The following is a 15,723-nucleotide window of genomic DNA, read 5'->3' on the forward strand; positions in this document are numbered from 1 at the left end:
TGTCTGCGGATCCCAAGCTCAGGGAAGGCGTAAATGCAAGTGTGCGGATGTTCCCATGTGGAATATCACTGCAGCCTTTCAAGGGGCAAATCCTGATGGCTGTGACACATTGGGAGGCTGGATGCAGCACCCCGTGAGACAGCACTCAGCCCTCGAGCAGAGGGCGAGAGGGCACTGCTGCCCAGTCACCAGCACAGCCAGTCTTGAGGCCTGAACAAACCCAGCCTGCTTGAGAGACTCCTCTTAAGCTAAATAATGAAATATCTCTTCTAGACACAGCATGAAGGTTGGTTTGTTGGGTCCATTTTGTGTGACATTTATTCAATGCCTTGTACAGGCAGAAGCACCACCTGAAAAGTGTAGTGTTAAAAACCATCACACAGACCTGTGCTTTCAACAGCTCCATGGAAAACCAAAGGGACTGTCAATGGAGGATAATAATAATGCTAACAATAATAATTATCATTATAGTAATAAAAGCAGACATTTATTGAACATGTACTAGATGCTAGAAACTGTGCTTAGCATTTTATACAATTATCGTTCTACCAACCTTAATGGACATAAGGTCTTTCATTATCCCCATTTCACTGTGAAGGGAGCAAAGGCATAGAGAGGTTGGGAACTTTGCTCAAGGTCACACAGCACTATCGTAAGTGGCAGAGCTAGGACTAGAACCCAGTTGGGCTGTCTCCAGAGTCTTGCTTTTACCCGCTATGTAGCCTTGTGTGTTAGTCGCTCAGCCATGTCCAACTCTTTGTGACCCCATGGACTGTAGCCTGCTAGGCTCCTCCGTCCACAGAATTCTCCAGGCAAGAATATTGGAGTGGATTGCCATTCCCTTCTCCAACTATGTAGCCTGCTCTACCATAAATGTTATCTGTTTTATTCATTGGGATTTTGTTGTAAGATTTTTTCTAAATGGAGAGTTTGCAAAGTGCATAGCAGTCTAGCCATTTTTAGATAACCTATTAATACTGAGAACCAGAGCAGCCCATTTGGAAGAGGGACCATATGTCCTTGAAATACAGGTGGTAATTAAGGCTATGCCCTCTCAGCTCAGATTCACAAAGAATGATGCAGAGAGGGGAGGAAAAAAAACAATGCATAAACTTTGACACAGAAAGAACAAAAAAGGGGGAAGGGTACAGGGTAGGGAGCCAGTAGAGAGATGAATCAGTGTGAAAATTAACTGCATGAATCTAATTTTTACAGGCAGGCTGGACGGCCCACGGTAGGGAATGAGCTTCCCCTCTGCAACCTCAAAAGCCTCTTTCTTGCCTGGAAAAGAAAAGCTAAGGGTCGGAGCACTGGGCGCCAAGCTTGGCCCAAGGCAGAGGGTCAGGCAGCTCAACTGAGGGCACAGGAGGCCTTCTGTGCCACTGAGCTCCCTGGGAAGCATGGCCTTGACTTCACAGCTGAGTCTTGCAAGAAAAAAAAAAAGTGTTTGTCAAATGCCTAAGAGCCTGGAGGCTTTTTTAAAGGGCTTTGCTGAAAAAGGACTTTTCTGTGTTACTTAGAGACAACCACTGCTTGCCAAGAACACTAGGGTGAAAAAAAAAATCACAAAACTTGAGAGCTGGAAAAAATATTACAGGCTTCTGAGTGTGCCCCTAAACTACCTAAAGCATAATTGTAAACTTGAAAGACACCTCCCCACCCCCAGCCTTACAGAATGTGCTGGCTTGAATTGTTCCAGATCCAACCTGGTAAGAATGGAGTTCTAAGGTCCACAGCTAATACCTGGCAGCAGTATTGGCTAAGACGAGTTTTACTCCACACTGGAATCCTAAAACAGCTCAGGAATGCTATCCAAAAAGTCTATAATGCACACTTTTAAATCAAAAGTTAATGGAGCCCTTTCATACTCATCATCTATACTGCAATGCAAAATGTATTTTACCTTGTATCATTTTTAAATGACAAACTAACCCAGGTGGCTCAGACAGTAAAGTATCTGCCTGAAATGCGGAAGACCTGGGTTGGGAAGATCCCCTGGAGAAAGAAATGGCAACCCACTCCAGTATTCTTGCCTGGAGAATCCCATGGACAGAGGAGACTGGTGGGCTATAGTCCATGGGATCACAAAGAGTTGGACACGACTGGGTGACTAACACTTTCACCTCAAGATATACTAAAGTGGCAAACTATTTGCAGTATTGGTAGTTAACAGCAGTAAGACTGTATTGAAAACCAATATTAATAACATTTATTAAATGCTTTCCATACGGAAGACAGGTGCTTGTCTAAACACTTCAGTCAGCATATGATGTCTAATGCTTTTACTGTCACACACTGTTTTACTTTATTGATTACCAGATTCCCTCCATCCCCAACCAAAATGCAAACTCCATGAGGACAGTTTTTGTTTCTATCATTAACTAAGTATCTAGTTCCTGCAACAATGCCTGGAAAATAGTGGACATGCAGACAGTTTTTGAATCACATTAATTCATTTAATCCTCATAGGACTCTGTGAGATACAGATTGTTATAATTGGTATTTCGCAGATGAGGTAGCTCACATACAGTAGGGTTCAGTAACTTGCTCAAGGTCACACAGTAAGTGATGAAGCTTGAATTCAAACCCAGGCTGCCTGGCTCCAAACCCTGCCCTTTTAACCAATATCTAGCATTTCTGACTCTTCTATTTTAATACAGGCAATAACATGAATTGAGTGCTTACTGTGTACCAGGCACATAAAGATCAATGCCTTATGTGGACTCTCTCATTTAATATGGGGCTTCCCTGGTGGCTCATGGTAAAGAACCTGCCTGCAGTGCAGGAGCCACAGGAGACATGGGTTCGATCCCTGGGTCAGGAAGATCCCCTGGAGAAGGGCATGGCAACTCACTCCAGTATGCGTGCCTGGAGAATCCCAAGGACAGAGGAGCCTGGCGGGCTACAGTCCATGGGGTCGCAAGAGTCAGACACTACTGAAGCGATTTAGCACGCATGCACTCACTTAATATAATGGTTCCATGAAAAAGGCATTATTATTTTACTCACATAGATGAGCAAATTTCATCTTAGAGGGATCCTATGCTTTGCCCAAAGTCAGGCTGTAAGTTGTGGAGCTGTACACCCAACTTGGGCCCACATGAGTTGCAAGTGTGTGCACTCAATCACCAGGCCATTCTGTGTCCTGAATTGTCTTCTGCCCACAGACTTGCACATGCCCTTGATGTATGGGTCTGCTTAGTCCCTCTCTCAAAACCTTATTTTCGCTTTATACATAATGCTTCATTTCACATTATCACTGTTTCCATAATCCACACAAATCCACGTTTATTCACACAAACAATGACGGAGCCAAACAGCAGTGCCACTGTCTGAGGCCTGAAGCCGGCCTGATCCAGAGCCCGAATCCAAACCACACGGAGCTGTGACTCGAAAAGAAAACCTCCTGCTCTCTCAAGAGGAAGGGGCGCTGGCTGTTCCATGAGGCCTGTGATGCAGTGAGCCTTCCAGGAGGGATTCTGGGAAAGTGCTTCTTTTTGTGTGTGTGTTGGGGTGGGGGGTGCCCAGAGGAATGAGTCAAAGGGATCCTGGATGGAGAGCAAGGAGGGTAGAAACATGAAACCTGTCTCAGTCAGCCCGACCAGCTCCACCAGCAGAGAGAGAGGCGGGCGGCCCGGCCAGCTCCGCCAGCACCAGCTCCACCAGCGGAAAGGTGGGCGGCCCGGCCAGCTCCACTGGCAGAGGCGGGCGGTGGGAGGATGGGGGGTGCAGAACTCCCAGTGCTGGTGGTGGCCGCAGTACTAGCTGGTGGTAACGGTAGTGTCCATGGTGGCAGTACTACTACCGTAGCGGTAGTACAACTAGAGGTAGTGGCGTTTAGTACTAGTAGAAAAGGCAGGCGCGGTACTGGTAGTAGCAGAGATAATGTCGATGATGACAGCACGACTACTAGCAGCTGCAGCAGTACTAGTGACGGCAGAGGCGTTCCGGCACTAACAGTAGAGAAGGCGCAGCGTTAGTGGTAGCGGTGGCGGTACCGTCGGCCGCAGTACTACCAGCCGCAGTGGTGCAGTACTAGTGGAGGGCTTCCCAGGTGGCTCAGTGGCGAAGAACCTGCCTGCCGATGCAGGAGATGCAGGAGACACGGGTTCAATCCCTGGGTTAGGAAGATCCCCCACTTCAGTATTCTTGCATGGAAAGTCTCATGGACAGAGGAGCCTGGTGGGCTACAATCCGTGGGGTCACAGAGCTGGACACGGGACTGAGTGTGCACACACAGCAATCCTGGCGGTAGGACTGATGGTGGTCATCTTCACAGTGGTGGTGGTGGCAACCACACGAGCAACAATGGTAATGATAGTAGCAGTGCTGATAGCAGGAGTGGGTGGCCCTCGGGGTGGGCAGTTTGAAACAAAGCTCTACAGGACAGTCTGCCCTGGTTTGGAGGGCAGAGCACAGCACTAAAGGTGGTGCCCGCCACACAGGCCTACAGGCTGCCTGCCGTCGCCTGGGAGCTGCTAGTTCAGAATAAGAAGCAAATTAAGCTTTGAAAACTGCTCAGGGTTACTCTCTGGGTGGCAGATATGGCGCTACACTCAGGAGTCAGGACTGCTGAAGCCCTGAAGGACGTGGAGGTCAGCACTGGATAGTCTCGAAGCTGACAGGAGCCTGGGATCTGGGGGAACCCCTGCAGGATGATTCTCAGGGTCCCATCAGGGCTGGTAGAGGCGGCAACTGGAAAGCTTTGAGGTGTCTTGTCTGCCTTCTGCCATCTCAGCTAACAAGGTGGAGGAGGATGGATCAGGGCCTCAGGAGTGCAGGGGCTGACTGGCTGGATGCTAGGTTAATGGTCACAAATATCAGAGCTGAAAGACATCTCTGAGATCAGTTAACAAGATCTTTTTAAATGCTTGTTTTCAAAGCAGGGAACTGAGGCTCAGTCGTGTGAATTTTGGACAATTTCACAGTTTGGGACAGGCCACAGCTTTTATTCCTGCCTTTGGCTCCAGCCCAGTGCCCATTCTCCAGCCTCACTGAGGCAGCTCAGGGCAACGTGAGACATTTAAGTTCTTTTATCTCAATAATGCCTGAAATTTCAACCAACAAGAAAACAAAGTATTCTTCACAACTCCCTAAAATAAATAGCAGCTCAGCAAACCACTCATGGATAGGAATAGTAAGGCAGGGATACTATTTGATTTTACAAAGGGCTCATGTTACTGAGTGGAGAAGGCAATGGCACCCCGCTCCAGTACTCTTGCCTAGAAAATCACACGGACGGAGGAGCCTGGTGGGCTGCAGTCCATGGGGTCGCTAAGAGTCGGACATGACTGAGTGACTTCACTTTCATTTTTCACTTTCATGCACTGGAGAAGGAAATGGCAACCCACTCCAGTGTTCTTGCCTGGAGAATCCCAGGGACGGGGGAGCCTGGTGGGCTGCCGTCTATGGGGTTGCACAGAGTCAGACACGACTGAAGTGACTTAGCAGCAGCAGCAGCATGTTACTGAGTAGACACCAAAAATAAGACCCCACAAAACCTGAGTTCTAATTCTATCCCTCCACTGGCTACCCATGGGAACTTGAACAAGGCAGTGTCTCTGGACCTCAATTTGCTTATCAGCAAAAAAAAAAAAAAAAAAAAAAGGGATTTAGGGTAGACCAGTGATTCCCAGCATGAGAGCTGGACCATAAAGAAGGCTGAGCACCAAAGAACTGATGCTTTCAAACTGTGGTGCTGAAGACTCTTGAGAGTCCCTTGGACTGCAAGGAGATCAAATCAGTCAATCCATAGGGTATCAATCCTGAATATTCCCTGGAAGGACTGATGCTGAAGCTGAAGCTCCAATACTTTGGCCACCTGATGTGAAGAGCCAACTCATTAGAAAAGACCCTGATACTGGGAAAGAGTGAAGGCAAAAGAAGAAGAGGGCGGCGAGGACGAGACGGTTGAACGGCATCACCAACTCAACGGACATGAACTTGAGAAAACTCCGGGAGATGGTGAGGGACAGGGAGGCCTGGCGTGCTGCAGTCCATGGAGTCACAAAGAGTTGGACACAGCTGAGCAACTGAACAACAGTGGTTCCCAGAGTGGTTACATCAGAATCAACTGGAGTGCTTTTAAAATAAAGACTCCTGGCCCCACCTTCAATGATTCTGAATCAGTAAACCTGAAAATAGAGAACTGACTATTTTTATTAATAAAAAGAAAAAAGAAAATTTCCCAGGAGGGTACATGGATGCCTACACTGGATTGACAGAGAGACAAGTAGATGTACAGATATGTGATTAAAATGCTATTATGGCAACTGCAGAATTTAAGTAGTAGGTATATAGGAGTGCATGGCGAGTCTCTCAATTTTTCTGTTTTTAAATTTTCATAGTCATAGTAAAATGTTGAAAGAAAAGCAAATAAAAAGGGGGAAAATTTTCCCCAGGTGATTCTGATGTGCAAGCAAGTTTAACCTCTCTGGTCCAGTCATTAACCTGCAGACCAGGTTTGAGTGGCTTTCGTGTCCCACAGAGCAGCCCCAGACACCACCTTGGGAAAGGGGAGCTGGTGTGAGCCCTTAATCTGGTTCCAAACGTCAGCTGGAATGGCCCCCTCCTTTAGCTGTTTTTACATATTGGAAACATGCAGAAGATTCTACTAAAAAACAAACACACAATGGTTCCATTGCTTTTTTTTATAAAAGGAGTGTAAACTACTTTAGAAGGGCATTTGGTTCAGACGGTGAAGAATCCTCCTACAATGCAGGAGACGTGGGTTCAATCCCTAGGTCAGGAAGATCCCCTGGAGAAGAAAATGGCAACCCAGTCCAGTATTCTTGCTTGGGAAATGCCACGGACACAGGAGCCTGATGAACTACAGTCCATGGGGTCGCAAGAGTTGGACATGACTTAGTGACTAAAACCCCAAACCACTCTAGAAGTCAGTCTGTAAGGCCTGGCATAGATCCAACGTTTATGAACGTACAGAATTACTTAGGGTTTTGTGCACAAAACAGAATGAAGGTTCTAAAACTAGAGCCGGGGTACTTCCCTGGTGATCTAGTGACTAAGACTCCATGTTCCCAACGCAGGGGACCCAGGTTCAATCCCTGGTCAGGTGGATGCCACAGATGGCAATAAAGAGTTCACAAGCTGCAACCTAAGATCCTGCATGCTGCAATGAAGAGTAAAGATTCCTGAGTGCTGCAACCAAGACCTAGCACAGCTGAATACATACATACATACATGAAATATTCAAACAAAACCACAGCTGGGAGATGGCTCAATTATCTGCAGAGTCAAACAAGAGGGAGGAGCTTGTGCAAAGACCTCGTCATGGCTGTGACCAGCTGCTACCGTGTGTGCCCGGGCCCTGCCCACACCTCCCTGCCTCATCCCTACCCACCTCTTTGGACCATTTCTCTCTAGTCCTCAACTATTAAAGGCACGTTCCTGGCTCAAGGCCTTTGCCATTATGTCTGCCAGCATGCACTCCCCGGGTATCCATGTGGTTCATGCCTCCTGCAGACTTTTACCCCAAAGCCCTCTCCTCAGTAATGCTTTCACTGGTTCCCCATCTGAAACTGAAACCCAAGCTGTCCTTGATGAGTCCTTCCCTCATCCTATTTTTCTCTCTAGCAGTCCTCACACTCTAGTGTAGTCAACATTTCACTTATCTGCCTTGCTTATTATCTATGTTGCCAAATACTCTGTAAGCTCCATGAAGGCAGCGGGTTTTGTTTATGCCCACGACAATGCAGACATCACCATGAGGCTGGGACTCAACACAGATATGCAGAATGAAGGAAGGGCCACCTGCCATACTCAGTCCACGTACCTTACACACAGTACCTCTGATTTGCATGGGGTCCTGATGAGTGGGAACCAGTCCCTTATACAACAGGAAGGCTGAGATGTCATCTCTAGGGGTGAGGTCCGGCTCTTATAAACCCCAGTATCCCAGGCTCATCTCATTTCACTGTTCAGGGCCACCATGAGACGGGCTTATTTCCAGGGGCTGACACCTCCCTTCTTTTCTTCTTGTCACTAACAGCTAAACGACCTTTGCTCCTGAGAAGTCTGTCAACTTGCCAGTAAATGAGGACAAAGTTGAAGGTTAAGTGACCACCTTGTTCAGTGGACTCCCCAGAGCCAACTAACCACCAGATAACCATACACTGCACCCCAAGAGAGACTGCTCAGTGAATATCAATACCCTGTCTCGACACATGAAAGATGTTCATGTACCATTTCCTATTAATGACATTTCAATGAGGCTCACAATTCACAAAAATGAGCGTGGGCCCACCAAAAAAACAGCCATTCTACAAATGACTCCACTGCCAAGCAACTTTTCAAGCTCTGTTCACAAACACAACAGTTACCCCTTGGAATAATAAAGCAAGTGGTCCACCTACAGAACTCCGTAGTCGTGGATTCTGAGCTGGGAAGCATCCTTGTTGATGCAGTGTACCCTCACGTCACTGTCATTCTCCAAGTCAAAGAACATAATCCCATGTGTGCCCTTTCAACCCAGAGCAGCCTCCATTCATGAAAGCTGAGGGCTGATCCTAACACCCGCACTGTGAATGGAAACGACTCCCTGCCCTCCCACACCACACAACTGTTGTTAAGTGCTCTGAAGATGGGGACTTTTTCATTCACTATGTTTCCCCAACACATGCCTGGCACATGCAGGCATCCAAATACTTGTTGAATCCTGCTCCTTCCATGACATTTTATTTAATTTATACCTTATCATTACTTTGGGGCTCTGACTGTATAATACATACACAAGGAGTTGTACAAGCTTAACATAAATAAACTTAAGATAGATTGAGGCATATTTATAAATGATCCATCTGTAGTTATTATTTCGACTCCATTAAGGATGACATGAAGGAGAGGAAATATGCTCAAACAAAACACACACTGAACTGCAGTTTGAGAGTGGAAAGAAGCTAAACTAGCAAACTGAACTGGCATGTCACTTAAAAACCTTGACAACGTAACTGTGACAATTTAAAAAATAATCGCAAAGGAACAGAAGGTGTTGAGACATCAGCACAGTGATATCCTACCTGGTTAATATATCTTTCTTCTCTAGCATAAAATGAGTATTGCTTTCTGTGATGAACTTTCTAAAGACAAATATTTGGTATGCTGTTTACTTGTAGGCTTTTTCGTTATTCATATGTGTTCTTCTCTAAGATCAAAGTGGATCACAGTAAGACAGCTTTTTCTTCACTGACAATTTAGGCTGAACTTACTGAATCTCTTCTAAAATTGTCAGTGACAAAAATTAAAGGAACAAAAGAGATAACTGATTTGTGGACTTTAAAGATAATAATATCCAAGTTGCAGCTCCAAAGGATCTACAGGAAAAAAAAATGTAACAACCATGCATAAAGACAACATCACTTATTGAACCTAACATCAATTCCCTTCTCAACATCCAATGATGGCTGAAACTGCCAAATGTTGATCAAAATAAATTCTCTTGGGCCTGAAGACATAATTTATAGATGACTGTATCCTCCAGCAGTCTTGCTTCTCAGAATGGCCATGGACTTGAATTCTAGCCAATGGAGAGCACGCAGATGAGACGTGTCCTCCTTGGAGGGCTGGGCCATAATAAGGTTCCGTGAGTGGTCCCTTGCTGGACAGATGACCTAGGGATCTTGGAAACCAGGTGTGGAAATGACAGTCTCCTTAATCCCAGGTCCCTGAATTTCTGAAAGAGACCAAGCCACTGCTTCTCCAGGGGCCTGACTGTTTCTGCAGTCAGCCTACCTGATAGACCATGGCACAGCAGGAAATACTTGTACCTTTCCTTACACAAAGTGTGAGATTAAACTCTTATGAAAGGAAGGAAAAATGAAAATAGTTACAGTGTTTTAAACCTGGTGCTTAATGGAGACAGTGAAAAATCAAATCACTTGGTCCAACATTCTCGCTAGGTAGTTATACCACAATGCTCAAATAAGTTCCTTAAGAGAGAACCTCCTGTTTTCTGTGGCAGCTCATTGTATCTCTGGACAGTTCTCACTCACTGAGCTTATACTGAGCATGATGACAATAGCAGTTCACAGGACTTCACTGGCGGTCCAGTGATTAAGAATCTGCCTTGCAGTGCAGGGGATGTGGGTTTGATCTCTGGTCAGGGAACTAAAATCCCACACGTAATGGGGCAATTAAGCCCATATGCCACAAGTAGAGAGAAGCCCACACATGCAAAACTAAGACCCAACACAGCCAAATAAATAAACAACAAGAAATATTTTTTTTTTAAAAAAATAGCAGTTCACCATTAATGAATGGTTCCCATGGCCCTCATCCTGTGCTAAAAGCTTCCTACTCATTTGCTCATTTCCTCACCTGGGAAGTGGATACTCTCATCATCTTCTGGCTCAGACTGCAATGAAGGAGACCCAGGTTCGAACTCTGGGTCAGGAAGATCCCCTGGAGAGGGAAAGGCTACCCATTCCAGTATTCTTGCCTGGAGAATCCCATAGACAGAGGAGCCTGGTGGGCTATATTATAGTCCATGGGGTCGCAGAGAGTCAGACATAACTGACTAATGCTTTTACTTTTTTTTTTTTTTTTTTTAACACTTTCCAAGACTTCCTTGGTGGCTCAGACGGTAAAGCGTCTGCCTACAATGTGGGAGACCTGGCTTTGATTCCTGGGTCAGGAAGATCCTCTGGAGAAGGAAGTGGCAACCCACTCTAGTACTCTTGCCTGGAAAATCCCATGGACGGCAGAGCGTGGTAGGCTACAGCCCATGGGACTGCAAAGAGTCGGACACGACTGAGCAACATCACTTTCATTTTTCAAGCTGAGGCACGGAAAATATGAGCTTGGACCAAGGTCAGATATAACTAGAAGTAGCAGAGCCAAGGCAATGGCACCTCACTCCAGTACTCTTGCCTGGAAAATCCCATGGACAGAGGAGCCTGGTGGGCTGCAGTCCATGGGGTCACTAAGAGTTGGACATGACTGAGAGACTTCACTTTCACTTTTCACTTTCATGCATTGGAGAAGGAAATGGCAACCCACTCCAGTGTTCTTGCCTGGAGAATCCCAGGGACAGGGGAGCCTGGTAGGCTGCCATCAATGGGGTCGCACAGAGTCGGACACGACTGAAGCAACTTAACAGCAGCAGAGCCAAGGTTCAACCTAGGCAGCCTGAGTCTCCACTCTTAACCACCAGCCTGTCCTCCTGGGGTGGTCACCTCTGTCCCAGACTCATGAAGACCGAGCCTCACTACTCTCCCATATTTGACAAATATCTAAAGATCTCTTTCATAGCAACACAAGTTATATTTTCATGTAGCTAAAAAAACTCTAGTTCATTTGAGTTTTCTCTTTTGTTTTAATTTTACTGAACTACAGTTGACTTACAACATTGTGTTAATTTGTTTGTTTTTCTCATCCTTCAAACATGGTTCCAAATGCCTTCACCACTTGGGTTTCTCTTTGGAGGGCTCCTGTTCATTCATACCCCGGTTGAACTGTGTCACATAGAGAGGAACTTCACGTGCAAAAGGAGACAAATAATAGTAGTTTCCCAAAGAGCTGATGTGAGGATGAGCTGAGTTATTCACATAGAGCCCTAAAACTAGAAAGAGTGCATAGGGCAAAGTAAGACAACCCCAAACGTTAGCTATTGTTTGCCTTACATTTTGAATGCTGTGGCCTAGGATTACATTAGGTTCTGGTGTCTATATCACACTACTGACCAGTCTGAATTTACTGTCCACTTAAACACTTTTTTTTTTTTTGCGCAGTGCCAGTAGCATATGGGATCTCAGTTCTCTGACCAGGGAACAAACCCACACACTCCTCTGCATTGGAAGCACACAGTATTAACCACTGGACCACCATTTTTTCTTTTTTTTCTTGGCAGATAATTACTTTACAATATTGTATTGGTCTCTGCCATACATCGACATGAATCAGCCACAGGTATAAGTGTATCTTTTTTTTTTTTTTTTAACCATGATAAACTAAAACCATTGATAAGCTTCCTTCCTGATTCTGCTAGTTCCCTCCCCTCAATACATGTCACACTTTACCTGGACTGTGCTAAGCTTAAGCTTTACCTGGTTAGGTTTAGCCCACCTTCCCAGGCGCTAAAGGTCTTTTTGAATCTTGCCAGTTCAACCTAGACAGTGTATTAAAAAGCAGAGACATCATTTTGCTGACAAAGGTCTGTAGAGTCAAAGTGATGGTTTTCCGTAGTCACGTACATATGTGAGAACTGGACCATAAAGTAGGATGAGCGCCAAAGAATTAATGCTTTCAAACTGTGGTGCTGGAGAAAACTCTTGAGAGTCCCTTGGACAGCAAGGAGCTCAAACCCAGTCAGTGGTGAAGGAAATCTACCCTGAATATTCATTGAAAGGATTGATGCTAAAGCTGAAGCTACAATACTTTGACCACCTGATGCAAAGAGCTGACTCACTGGAAAAGACCTTGATGCTGGGAAAGACAGAAGAAAAAAGGAGAAGGGGACAGCAGAGGATGAGATGGTTAATAGCATCACTGACTCAATGGACATGAATTTGCTTAAACTCTGGGAGACAGACTAGAGCCTGGTGTGCTGCAGTCCAAGGGGTTGCAAAGAGTTGGAAAATGACTGAACAACAAGTTTATCTTACTTGGTTGTACAGCATCAGCAAAGTAGATGATTAGGTGTTGAAAATTCTGAAAGAGATGGGAATACCAGACCACCTGACCTGCCTCTTGAGAAACCTGTATGCAGTTCAGGAAGCAACCGTTAGAACTGGGCATGGAACAACAGACTGGTTCCAAATAGGAAAAGGAGTACATCAAGGCTGTATATTGTCACCTTGCTTATTTAACTTATATGCAGAGTACATCATGAGAAACACTGGGCTGAAGAAGCACAAGCTGGAATCAAAATTGCCAGGAGAAATATCAATCACCTCAGATATGTAGATGACACCACCCTTATGGCAGAAAGTGAAGAACTAAAGGGCCTCTTGATGAAAGAGGAGAGTGAAAAAGTTGGCTTAAAGGTCAACATTCAAAAAACAAAGATCATGGCATCTGGTCCCCTTACTTCATGGCAAATAGATGGGGAAACAGTTGAAACAGTGTCAGACTTTATTTTTTTGGGCTCCAAAATCACTGCAGATGGTGACTGCAGCCATGAAATTAAAAGACGCTTACTCGTTGGAAGGAAAGTTATGACCAACCTAGAGAGCATATTGAAAAGCAGAGATATTACTTTGCCAACAAAGGTCCATCTAGTCAAGGCTATGGTTTTTCCAGTGGTCATGTATGGATGTGAGAGTTGGACTGTGAAGAAAGCTGAGTGCCAAAGAATTGATGCTTTTGAACTGTGGTGTTGGAAAAGACTCTTGAGAGTCCCTTGGACTGCAAGGAGATCCAACCAGTCCATCCTAAAGGAGACCAGTCCTGGGTGTTCATTGGAAGGAATGATGCTAAAGCTGAATATCCAACACTTTGGCCACCTCATGTGAAGAGTTGAGTCATTGGAAAAGACCCTGATGCTGGGAGGGATTGAGGGCAGGAGGAGAAGGGGACAACAGAGGATGAGATGGCTGGATGGCATCACTGACTCGATGGACATGAGTTTGAGTGAACTCTGGGAGTTGGTGATGGACAGGGAGGCCTGGCGTGCTGTGTGGTTCGTGGGGTCGCAAAGAGTCGGACATGACTGAGCGACTGAACTGAACTGAGAGTGGCCAAAGATCAAGACTCAGGGTTGTCCACTGGAAAGGTCCTTCCCGTCACTGTCCCACTGCTTCCTATCTCAGCAACCAGGGATAGATAAAGTCACTATCTTGATCCCAATCATCTCATGCCAACATCTCTAAGGGCAAATCCTCCATGAAACTCCTAAGCCCATCCCTTGCTGGGCTAGGATCATAGGGAAGCTGATGAGGGCGTCCTTGGTTGGGATGGGGAACCACAGCCAGAACTACACCCTCCCAGAGGCCCAACAACAAGAGACCAAAAGGCCACACAGGAGCCACGTCTGATCCATTTCAGATAAGGGAGCCCTACTTTGATGTATATAGGGTGGGACTGAGATAAGGAGCTAGATCATGCAAGAAATCCTCACCCAACTCCCACTTTTTAAAGAAACGGACCTATGTTTCAGAATGGCAGGCTGGCAAGAAGGAATCCACAGACAGCTGACAGAGATGCAGGGGCCCCTGCACTTCAGGGAGCCATGTCAGAGAGCATTAGGGGAAACATCGCCAGAGAAGCTCCTCTCCTGTGCTCTGTGGCCACAGCGAGGCTGCTAGATGCTAAACGGCACTCAAAGTTTAATGCTCTAGCCTCAGGCCGGGAAAGCTATTGTTTTCATCCCTGAGAATATGCTGGCTCCTTCCTGGGCATCTGAATGCCCAGCAGTTGACTTAAAAGCTGTGGTCCTTCCATACAGCAGAACTGCCTGGAAGGATGCTCCAACAGAGAGCACAGCCCCACCCCCTGAGCTTCTGACTTAGTAGATCAGGGGTAGAGCCCTAGAATTTGCTTTTCTCATAAGCTGACAGTTGCTACTGCTCCTGGTTTGGGGACCACGCTTTGATAACCACTGATTTAGGGCCAAAGGTACCAAGGAGAGGGTCAGAAGAAAATCCAAGGGGAGGAAACAAGGGGGGAAATCCAGAGAGAGGGGGACCCCTTTGGTGCCCTCTGTGTGGACAGCAAGTGGCTTGATAGGAAAAGTAAAGACTGTTTTGAGCCATCGGGTGGTCTCCATGTCTTTGTGTATATTTGTGACCATCTAATAGTCACTTCATGGGAAATAGATGGGGAAACAGTGGAAACAGTGTCAGACTTTATTTTTTTGGGCTCCCAAATCACTGCAGATGGTGACTGCAGCCATGAAATTAAAAGACGCTTACTCGTTGGAAGGAAAGTTATGACCAACCTAGAGAGCATATTGAAAAGCAGAGATATTACTTTGCCAACAAAGGTCCATCTAGTCAAGGCTATGGTTTTTCCAGTGGTCATGTATGGATGTGAGAGTTGGACTGTGAAGAAAGCTGAGTGCCAAAGAATTGATGCTTTTGAACTGTGGTGTTGGAAAAGACTCTTGAGAGTCCCTTGGACTGCAAGGAGATCCAACCAGTCCATCCTAAAGGAGACCAGTCCTGGGTGTTCATTGGAAGGAATGATGCTAAAGCTGAATATCCAACACTTTGGCCACCTCATGTGAAGAGTTGAGTCATTGGAAAAGACCCTGATGCTGGGAGGGATTGAGGGCAGGAGGAGAAGGGGACAACAGAGGATGAGATGGCTGGATGGCATCACTGACTCGATGGACATGAGTTTGAGTGAACTCTGGGAGTTGGTGATGGACAGGGAGGCCTGGCGTGCTGTGTGGTTCGTGGGGTCGCAAAGAGTCGGACATGACTGAGCGACTGAACTGAACTGAGAGTGGCCAAAGATCAAGACTCAGGGTTGTCCACTGGAAAGGTCCTTCCCGTCACTGTCCCACTGCTTCCTATCTCAGCAACCAGGGATAGATAAAGTCACTATCTTGATCCCAATCATCTCATGCCAACATCTCTAAGGGCAAATCCTCCATGAAACTCCTAAGCCCATCCCTTGCTGGGCTAGGATCATAGGGAAGCTGATGAGGGCGTCCTTGGTTGGGATGGGGAACCACAGCCAGAACTACACCCTCCCAGAGGCCCAACAACAAGAGACCAAAAGGCCACACAGGAGCCACGTCTGATCCATTTCAGATAAGGGAGCCCT

At 46.2% G+C, this 15,723-nt stretch overlaps 1 protein-coding gene across 1 annotated transcript in view; it reads right to left on the minus strand.

The window, feature by feature from the left end:
• Positions 1-15,723, minus strand: part of PPM1H (protein phosphatase, Mg2+/Mn2+ dependent 1H) — a 306,473-nt gene that overhangs the window by 129,791 nt on the left and 160,959 nt on the right. The window lies entirely within an intron of this gene.

This window comes from Bos mutus, chromosome 5 (genome assembly GCF_027580195.1).
Source record: "Bos mutus isolate GX-2022 chromosome 5, NWIPB_WYAK_1.1, whole genome shotgun sequence".
NCBI lineage: Eukaryota > Metazoa > Chordata > Mammalia > Artiodactyla > Bovidae > Bos > Bos mutus.